The sequence below is a fragment of the Salarias fasciatus genome, chromosome 17, assembly GCF_902148845.1.
Source record: "Salarias fasciatus chromosome 17, fSalaFa1.1, whole genome shotgun sequence".
Classification (NCBI taxonomy): domain Eukaryota; kingdom Metazoa; phylum Chordata; class Actinopteri; order Blenniiformes; family Blenniidae; genus Salarias; species Salarias fasciatus.
Window position 1 is genome coordinate 19,565,187 of NC_043761.1, and position 10,610 is coordinate 19,575,796.

The 10,610-nt window shown below is 43.4% G+C and overlaps 1 long non-coding RNA gene across 1 annotated transcript; it reads right to left on the bottom strand.

The window, feature by feature from the left end:
* Nucleotides 1-9,725: 9,725 nt before the first annotated feature.
* LOC115403894 (uncharacterized) lies at nucleotides 9,726-10,272 on the bottom strand. The gene is made up of 3 exons (XR_003933263.1): nucleotides 10,085-10,272; nucleotides 9,927-9,974; nucleotides 9,726-9,839 (listed from the first exon to the last, which is right to left on the bottom strand). It is a non-coding gene; the product is annotated as an uncharacterized LOC115403894 (long non-coding RNA).
* Nucleotides 10,273-10,610: the final 338 nt, after the last annotated feature.

Genomic DNA, 10,610 nt, shown 5'->3' on the forward strand with positions numbered 1-10,610 from the left:
CTCGCCAACACCCTCCTTCATCTACGTTTGCAGATTGTTAACGGGGACGGGACAAATCTGGCTCGGGATGCGGGTGTCGGGGTGATTAACTACCCCGTCAACACCATCTTCTCACAGGTGGATGTGACCCTGGGTGACAGACTCATTTCTCAATCCAGCGCTACTCATCCGTACAGAGCCATCATCGAAACCCTGCTGAACTTTTCAGACGCATCTCTGAAAAGCCAGTTCACAGCAGGTCTCTTTTACAAAGATACTTCTAGGGCTATGAATTCTATCAACATCGGAGCTGACGGTCCCAACAGAGGCCTGGTCGAGAGGGCGAAATTTAGTGCAGCTTCTAGTGAGTTTCACGTGATGGGCCCTCTACACGCCGACATTTTCTTTTGCGAACGGCTGTTATTAAACAGCGTAGACATGCGGATCAAGCTGACCAGAGGCAGTGATGCGTTCTGTTTAATGGCTCCGAACAATTCTGATTTCAAATTAAAAATACTAGGCGCCTCTCTGTTTGTGAAAAAGGTCACAGTCTCCCCAGCAGTGCGTCTGGGACATGCAGCGGCCCTGATGAAAGGTAACGCGCTCTACCCGATATCCAGAATCAATGTGAAAACTTACCCGATTCCACAAAACTCGAGAGTATGCAATCAGGAGAATCTTTTCCTAGGGACGATGCCTAAATACGTGGTTCTAGGGTTGGTCAACCATAACGCATTTACTGGGCGGAGGGACATGTGCCCATTGGATTTTCAACATTGCGATGTGGAATATCTAGCTCTCTGTCAGGACGGGAGACAGATCCCTTCGAAAGCTTTCCAGCCACGATTTGACCAAAGCATTTCGGTCAGAGAGTTTTACAATCTGTACACCGCCACCGGGAGACACCTGAAAGATTTACCTCTATGCATCGACAGGGACGATTTTGAAAACGGCTATAGCTTATTTGTTTTTAATCTAAACCCTGACGAGGACGTGGAAGCTCTGAACCCCATTTCAAGCGGAACTTTAAGACTGGAGATGAGATTCAGGGTCCCCTTACCGCATACAGCGACTCTGGTGGTTTACGCAGCGTACGATACTATCCTCGAGATCAATTCGAAACGACAGGTGCTGGTGGATTATTACTGAATAAAAGGATGAACACGGCTGAACTGGAAATACTCATGAACCATCTGCTAGGTGACACGTTCTGCGGTGTCTGGGCTTCGGATGAATTACAGAACCATCCCCCGTCAAAGTTACCAGCGTATTATATCGTAAACACCCACCCTCACTATCTACCCGGTGAACACTGGTTAGCAATCACGCTGGAAGAAGGAGGGGTTTCCACCTATTTCGACTCCGTCGGATTAAGTCCTGACAACCATTATTATCCGAAAAGCATCCTTGGTTTTCTGGAAAATTATGGTGGGACGCGAAACATCATTTATCACAACCGTCAACTCCAACACGAGCTGTCTACCGTCTGCGGGCATCACTGTGTCTTTTACCTGTGTCATAGAGCCAGTGGTTTGTCTTACAAACAAGTGCTAGCTCGCTACACAAACAGTGTGATACATAATGATGTTTTGGTGAGAAAGTTTGTTATGAAATTTCAACGATGCATCACTGCTTCTCCTTCGTCTTCTCCACATCAACTCGCATGTACGTTACAAATGTTTAGAGATTGTTATAAAATATGAATTGTATTGCTTTGCTTTTGCGGAAAAAAAAAATCAGACTGTATCTCATTCATTTTTACTTTATTTACGTCAATAAAATTCTAAAAGACAAAAAAAACCAAAAAAAAACTCTGGAAATGGTGTTATTTAAATTACGGTGTGAAGCCGATCCACGGAATATTTCTCTTCATAGACTTTTTCTTCTTCTTCTTCTTTCTCATCTCGGTACTCGGTGAGGATTGTGAAGATAGCATGTCATCATAGTCTGTATGCGTCTGGTTTTTGAGAACTCTAAACTGCTCACGAGCGAAAGGGTTAGACACCGCGCTCTCAGGGACATTCAGCTCAGATAATGTCTCAAGAAACAGCTTCCACCCTCTTGGCTGTGACTTTGGGGGTTTCTTATACGCAGCTGTTAAGTTTTTCACCAGATCAATCACATGAGAACCCTTTAACGGTTTACCTCTATAGATAAACTCTCCTCTGGAACTCCAGCCGCTGTCGGTCTCCGATAACTTATTTAAAACATACTCTGCATTTTTGCGATCACGGGTAGGTAGGTTTAATATCTCCTGCATTCCCTCTCGCTTCTCTTCCTCCTCCTCCTCTTCTGATCTTTTCAGCTCCTTAGCTTGTCTGTCAGACCCCTCCTCAGGAGGCAGCGTTAGAGTCAGAGAATGGAGTTCATTTTCTCCCTGTCTGACCAGGTTAAGGTAACGCTGCAACAGAGTATTGTACTTTTTCATTTTTTCATAGGCGCCAAGTCCTCTTTCTTGTAATATTTGCCTCATTTTGAAATCCAAGTCTTGTTCCGCATTCTGCCGCATGCTGCTGCTGCTGCTGGGAGATGCATTTGCATCAGACGCGGTTGAAGCTGTGTGAGTCAGGCGGTTTAGTTGATGAGGTGACACGAGATACATTTTCTGCATTTTCAATTGCGTTTATTGATCAAGCCTCCTATTAAGTTTCCCAGGAGAGGAATGGCTGTTGTTAGTAGAGGTAGAAGAAAACCACCCGTTTGCAAAATGCTGCGTTTCCGCTTTAGACTGATCTTTCTATCAGCCAGCTGTCTCAGCAAGTTTTTATGTCTGTGGAGTTTTTTAAATTGACAGCGAGAGAGAGGAATGTTCCCTTTTAACAGATTGAGAGCGATTTCGGCCAAAGACTGAAGGAGATCCGCCGGACAGTCCTTTAAAATATCCTTCCGCTTCTTAGGCGTGGCATAATACAGAGCCTTCAGAAAGGGAGCGTTCCTTTTTAATCGCGCTGACATATCGTCTTATTTGTTTTTTGGAATATAAACCGCAGGCCACTGGTTAGGCAGTACACCCGTCCTAAGTCTGTACTGTTCTGGACAGCTGTGTGTCAGGTCGACGATTAAATACCCGTGAGGGCCCTTTGTAGCATCGTCAAACTCGCCAGGAAAAATGCTTTTTGTGATGGAAAGATCTGATGAGCTAATGTTTTCATCTGAAGCTTGTCACGCGGGTTCTTGAATAAGACAAAATAGTTTGAATTAAGACTGATTGTACATGAGTATTTACCCTGATGAAACACATTTTGTGTCAGCATGAATACGGACATCTGTTTGTGGTGTCTGTACTGAGTAAAAATCCGCACCACATCAGGATGATCTGAAGCCTCGAAAACCACATCATCTAATACCACCAGATGTTGCTTATCAGGAGGAAACAGGGTCTCATCTTCGAATGATTCAGGCAATCCTTTCACAAACGTTATGTTTTTATTGGTCTTCTGCAGCTCGGCATACAAAGGTTGAAACGAAGTATAAATCCAAACAATATTATCCGGTTTCCGGTTCATTACATTTTCACAATCCTGCAAAACACTTTTTACAAAAAATGACTTCCCAGAGCCGCTCGGGCCTGAGATGAGACATGAAAAAGGTGTACAAAATCTAGGATCAAAATCAATTTCCTCCATTGCAGTAAAGTCTGACATTTCATTAAAAAAAAAAAAATCATCAACATCAGCAACGAGATCAGGTTATTTACTAATAACCGAACGGTACCGAAGTACCATCATGGGAGAGCTTCCGTTTGTCATAAACGATGCGCAGCTTTTTCGTGAATGAAGAATTTTTCAGCAGAAACCCCCTTTTGTCTCTGATGATGTTTTGCTGAGGAATGTCAATCGAATCACTCCTTTGGAATCTGAGATAGCCCTCCACCAGCTCCCTCACGCTGTCAAAGCTGACTTTGTCAGAAAAGTCTCGAGTCTGAGTAATCCCTTTCACTCTCATCACCACCTTTTTAGCATTTTTTGTCTGATACGCATAAGTCTTTGGACCTGCCGCCACAAATTCGGAAATGGTGTCACCCGAGAGTTAATCCGTTAAATCCCCCAGATAATTACCCAGCTCAAGAGGCGTGTCACCATCCTTCAGGAGGTAAACCAAACTGTCTGTGTCTGTATAGAGCACCTTCTCCTGCAATCTCTCCAGATAACTGTAAAGCTTCAAGCGTCCGTAAGCTGTGGTGAACGCAGCGACAAATACGTTATTGGTTCTCCCGAGTGGAACAACACACCTCTCGTTGTAATTCCACTGAACCAAAGCAGCGTCGTTGTTCAGAAAAGAAAAGTACTTGATCTGATACTTTCCTGAAAACAGATAACTGAAGAACTGTGCAGGATCAGACACGATCGAGGTCTGTGTTAGATTAGACCTCTCTGCCATCTTTCCCCAGAAGCAGTTCAGAGCCAGTTTGCAGACAGAACGAAGCGCCGGGTTAAACCGGATTCTGTCCGCATCGAGCTGAATGCCTTGTTCCAGTTTGTACTGCTGTATGTATCTGTCCCTGCTTTCCTGATCCACCGCATCTGCCGGGTAGCCTGACGCTTCCTGTTTCCCCTTCAGAAAAGTGTGCACGTATCCTACAAAAACAGAGTCGCTACGCTCGCTAAAGTGCCAAACTTCGATGATTTTTGCAACTTTGTACCCAAGCTCCAGAGCTTTGTTGAATTCGGGAGTGACCCACACCCCCGTCAATGCACGGGCGTTTTCATCATGATCGCATAAGGTTATCTGGTTATTTATCTCAGCACAGGTGCGACAGAGAGTGAACAGCAGTTTACCTCTGGAAGATTTGTAAGGTAACACCGGGTGAAAGAGACCCCTTGGGGGGTTGACGACGGCTCGAATTAACCCAAAGTAGTTTTGAGGGTCGTCAAAATCTTCATGAATTATGGTAGGATGGCCTAAAGGATAAGCGCAACTGCTGTTTACGTACGGGTATAATGAAGTTACATCCACATAATGCACAGATTCGCCAGCACCCGCTGTGTACCGCAGCCGCAGCGCACTCGTACGGCCTCCGTACAGAGCCTGTCTGGGGGAGAGAGGTTCGGGAGGGTCAAATTCCTTCAGAAACTCGCCTACTCGCGGATCTGATTTTTTCATCTCCAGCCACTCGTGTTCCCAGATCACACAGGTCTGTAGACCGTAGACGGATCTCAGCCGGTGTAATTTTTCCTCTGAAGTTGTGTACAGCTCTTCAAAGGGCTTCCCAGTCAGAGGGCATGTTTCATGCGACTGAAAACAAATCGGACAGCCGTGGAAAAAACAACCCTGGAACTCAAAAACCCATTCCACATCACCGATCTTTGCAAACCCATCAACAAAGTAAGGACCTATTTGCTTCTCGCCTCTGTTTAGAGCATGCTGAATGAAAACACCCCGGCTGTGTGACACATATTCCAACCACTGGATAGAAGCATGAGAGTAACTTTTGACCTGACGACGGTAATCATCAGGAGGAGGAATGGCGAGTGTGCGAGGACGTAGAAAGTTTGTGAGAAAAACTTTCATACAGGCTGAGGATATAGTTATCCGACTGAACGGGTCAACTTTTGTCTCATTCAGAAACTGATTTCTGAATCTCACGCACCCTTCAAAGAGAATCTGGACATCGTTTTTGCAGTAAAACAAAGCTTCCTTCTCAAAGTCGAATACACCGCGAGAGACCGAATCATACCACTCCTGAAATTTCATCTGTTCGGGGCGCGACATACACTCAAAACCATAATCAGTAGGTGGGGGGTACGGTCCCGTGTATTTCAGACTCCCTGCGGAGCTGAACTTGTGAGGGAAAAAGCCTTTTGACTGATCCTCGAACCCCATTGCTTTCGGCATATCAGAGAGACGCATGCTGAGGAAAGAGAGAGAGTCGATGAATTTTAGCTTATAGTCCGACTCACTGAGCTTCAGAATTTTACCACCCATCATAATAAGAGAGGGTTCAATACCTAATTTAACCATGGTGTTAACGATCAGGTAGCTATCGAATCCTTTCGAATTATGCGCAATGAAGACCGAGTCTTTGTAGCGAGGTTTTCTGAAATGAGCGATGAATTTCTCCACGCAGTCAAGACCGTAAGCATACCATTCAACACCGCTCAAGGTTTTTGTACAGACCAGATACGGTCTATGCACACCTGCCTGATCAACAAATGTCTCAAAGTCATAAAAAATCAACTTCTCCGAGTGTTTCTCGTCTACGTTTAAAGGCTGCATGTAACAGAGGTGACGATCCTGATTACCAGCGGTTTCTGACTCATCTGCGAGGCTCTCACCACAGGTTTTACAGCGTCTCTTTATACACACATGCTCTCTGTTCTCCCCGGTCAATCTTTTCCTGTATGTAACGTTACATTTTACACATTTCTTGTAAATATCACAGTTACTAGCATACGTCTCACCACGGTTTCTCTCTCTCGGCTCGTTATGCTTGTCGAAACACTCTGACGAACGACAGGTTCTGTTACAACGATCACAGGTCACAGGGCTCCACAACCTCTGTTTACAGTCAGGGTCATTACAAACAGGACAGTAACCGCCACAGCTGTGTGTATGAGGGTTATTGTATCCTTGAAAACAGAAACTGCAAACATATCGGAAACCAAGGAACCCTTTGAGGTTTTTAATCCCCGAGAAGTGGTTTTCAGCTAAGTACAAGAAAATTGGGCGAGATCGGTCAGTGAAAGCTGTCTCAAATTTCGAGAGGGCTCTATTTTCACGATTTCTCATGAATATGACTATTTTCCGTTGTAAGAGCTCCTCAAATTTAGGGACGTCAGTGAAGGAGACTTCAGTCTGACTTGTCAAGCCTGCCTGATGCTGTAACCAACTTCCCCTTTCTTCAGCCTGTGTATCATTTGATTTGGGATCTGTTAAATGCGCCAGACAAATGGAGAAACAGAGCTTGTCGGTCCTATTGTAGACGATGTAGAGGTGACGCCTCTTACGCTGTAACACCTCATGTTCAAGAGTGCATTCTAATTTTCTTTTAACTCCGCCTCGCAGCTCACGTACCACCTGTACAACGAATTCAAGTCCTGCGTCAGCAGCAACATCTGTATTTGACTGAACCATCTGATCGAGTAAGTTTTCAAATGCGGGGAGAATGTTATCACCATGCTGGTCAACAGTGAAAGAAACGTGCTCTCGCACATTCTCACCGACAATTTCCAATTGAACCAGGTCATTACGGTTAGATTCCAACCTGATTCTTTCTGCAAGATGTTCGATGACTCTCATAATATTCTCGTAAAACTCTGCTAGATCTGGTACATTCTGTGTATTTGGAAGGTTTAACGTCTGTCTTATCTCAACATTATTAAATCGATCACGCAGACTTCTTGTTGCTGAAGCATCATTTTGCAAATCTGAATTGGAGCAAGATGGTTCTGAGTGGGGTAGACTGGGAGGAGGAGGAGGAGGAGGAGGAGGAGGAGGAGGAGGAGGAGGAGGAGGAGGAGTACATAATTTCCCAATTATGTACAGAACACTTAGTGAGAACAAAATAAAGTACTTACCATTCACATAGTGGATGTCTGCACCATCCTGATGTGGTGGTGGTGGTGGTACCTCAGCCGGGCCTATAAATGAAAAGAAAAAAAAAATGAATACATACATACATGCTATAAATATAAAGTTTTTCTCCACATCTCAATCGTAAAACCTACCCCTCAGATCATCGTCAGTCTCGCTGTCATGTCCAGGATCAACCTCAGGATCAGACACAGTTTCGGGGTCGTGATCAGCGATTGGTGGAGATGGTGTTCTTGGAACGAGAGCTGAAAAAATAAATAAACAAATAAATAAAATTAATCAACGGATCATTTAAGACTGAGTAAATGAATAAACAAGGAATATAGAAAGAATAAAATACATGCCTCTGAGCTCCTGGATTGTAGTAGGAGGATCGGTCTGCGTAGGCCCTTAAAATACAGGAATAATTTAAGAAAAGGTTACACACATGCATGACATTATTATTATTTTATCCCACCATCAATATTTAAAAAAAAAAAATCTTACCAGTGAGATCGACCACCTCGCTTGTATTGACAGCGGTTTCTACTCGACCAGGTGCGAACAGGAGATCTTTAATATGAAGACGATCGTCAGAAGTTTTATTTTTTATTTTAAACAAACTTAATAAACTTTAAAAAAAAAAAAAAAAAAAAAAAAAAAAAAAGACTTACCGGAAGTACAGAGGTTGTTGAGGTCTCCCGAGACTTGAGTGTGATCAATGTCGTCGAAACGGCTCAGAGCTAGGAGACATCAAATAATTACTTTAAAAAAATATTAGGGGTGGGACTCGATTAAAAAAATTAATCTAATTAATTAGGGCCTTTGTAATTAATTAATCTCAATTAATCGCATATCGATATTTGACCCGAGATCAGTGACAACCTTTCTTTTTCTAATGGATTTTGGTATAGTGAATCAATATAGTGATACATAAGCTTAAGCAACAAAACACTGTTCATTTTTTCAGCAGGGAAGGAGGAATTTAACCAAGATAAATAAACCAATACACATTGATTAGTGCAACTTTTGTTGGGCTGGGCGAGGGTCCTTGAAGTAGTCGGAGTGACATCTTTTCAACTCTAGCTGTATGCCAGGCTTGCGTGTTGGCCGCTGCTGCGACATGCTTAGCATTCAGATGATATAGCAGGCTCGATGTGCTGCGATGGTATGCAAATTCTTTGCTGCACAATATGCATACAGCTTTGGTTTTATCCACGCTGCCATCCGCTGGCTTTTTAAATCTAAATTTTCTGTGCACGAGACCAAGTAGTGCGCTGTCGTCGGGAGCAGTGTTGCCAACTCCCCAGTAAGGAAAGTCACTATTGGCTGTCCTAAAAGTCGCCAGAAGTTGCTAGATGAGGTCGTTACCTAATTTGCAATTTGCATGTAATTGTAATGGACACTGTAGGAGAGAGGAATAACGTCATGGGAGAAGCAAAATGTGAGTTAAAAAAACACCCTAAATATGTTTAGAACTACAAATGAATTTTCTTCTGTTTATTCTTGGTTTGTCAGCAAGTGAGCAGTGGCGTATTTGCGCACACGCGATTCATTTGAAGTGTGGAGGGGTGGTGTGGGTCTGCTCTCTGCTCTGACTGCAGGAGGGAGCGCTGCGTGAGACTGGCCGCCTGTGAGTGCTTTGGGACGGGGGAGGGGCTCACGCAGCACCCGCAGCTCATTGAGGACAGCAGCTGCAGAACGAGACGTCCTGTCACGTCTCCAGAGCTCCAGAAAAAGTCGCTAAATTTGTTGCTAGTCGCTTTTGACAAAAAAAGTCGGCAGGAGGCTTTGGAAAGTCGCCAGATTTAACGAGAAAGTCACCAAATCGGGAGCTGTTTCGTTGTGGTGTCACAGCGAAATATGTCCGGGTGAAACTCGTCCGGTGACAAACGTTCCGCGACAATTTGCGATAATTTTTTTATCGCGTTAAAATTTCTGTAATTAATTAATCGTAACTAACGCGTTAAAGTCACAGCCTTAAAAAATATATATATACTCATATGTACAACCAGGTATGAATCAGGTCAGGTAAACCTACCCCGGGAAAAGCGGGCTCTTACTGCAGAACCAGAAGTCCCCGGAGTGTCTTCTCGATTTGGAGGAAAAACTGGAAATTTAAATAAAACAGAGATAGTGAGACCTCCATAATGTCTTGAGATCTCTGAAGATTTAAAAACAAAAAAAAAAATTACCCCTGGTACGGAGAGAGGATAACTCTTGTAGAGAGTCCGTGATAATTGACCTATTTCTTGTCAGATTCTGACGGCCTGTGTTTGAAGGTCCTGGGGCTTCACTGGCTGTCGAGGTCAGATTTCGAGTCTGATTATCGAGCCTGTCCAGCTCATCTGTCAATCGTAAAAAACAAAACAAACCTCATTAGATCCCATAGACGATTATTCTCAATTAAATACAGGATTGATTTAACAATTTACCAAAATCATCCCGGGTCAGGTTAAAGTCTTCTTCTTCTTCTTCTTCAACTTAAAAAAAAAAAAAACTTAGTTAAACAGGGGTAAAAACTTGTTTAAAAAAAAAGAAATCCATTTTTGTCTGATCAAATAACATGAAATTTAAAAACCATGGTACTTACATCGAGAATGGGTCGTCGGCTCTGTGGATGATGATGATTCACCGAAGAAATTAGTCTTGTCTAGAAAAATATATTAAAATGCACTTTGTTTTCTCGCTCTCACACTTTTTCAAAGAGAAAATAATTTTCCAGTCCATTCGTCCTACCGGCCATCTTGCGGTGTTATTGACGGGGTGTTTGGTTTTTTTCTCAAGCAGTGATCTTCTTCTTCTTCTCTCTCCTTCCTCGCTCTGCCTGTTGCAAGCTGAAGTGACTGACTGTCACTTCAGCAAAATAGCTAGCTATTTTGCATTTGTTTTTTGGTGGTTTTTATGACTTTTGATCCTTCCAATAAGATCACAGGATCGGCATGAGGTGTTAGAGAGAGGCTGGGTCATGGAGGAAGTGAATATTCTTTCTGAGGGGAAGTGTAGTAGGGTGTGAAGAGAAGCCCAAAGATTCTTGTACGAATTAAAATTAGACCGGATTTACTCTTTGTGAGAAACTGATCACGGATCAAACAATACAAGATAGAAGAAAGATAGAC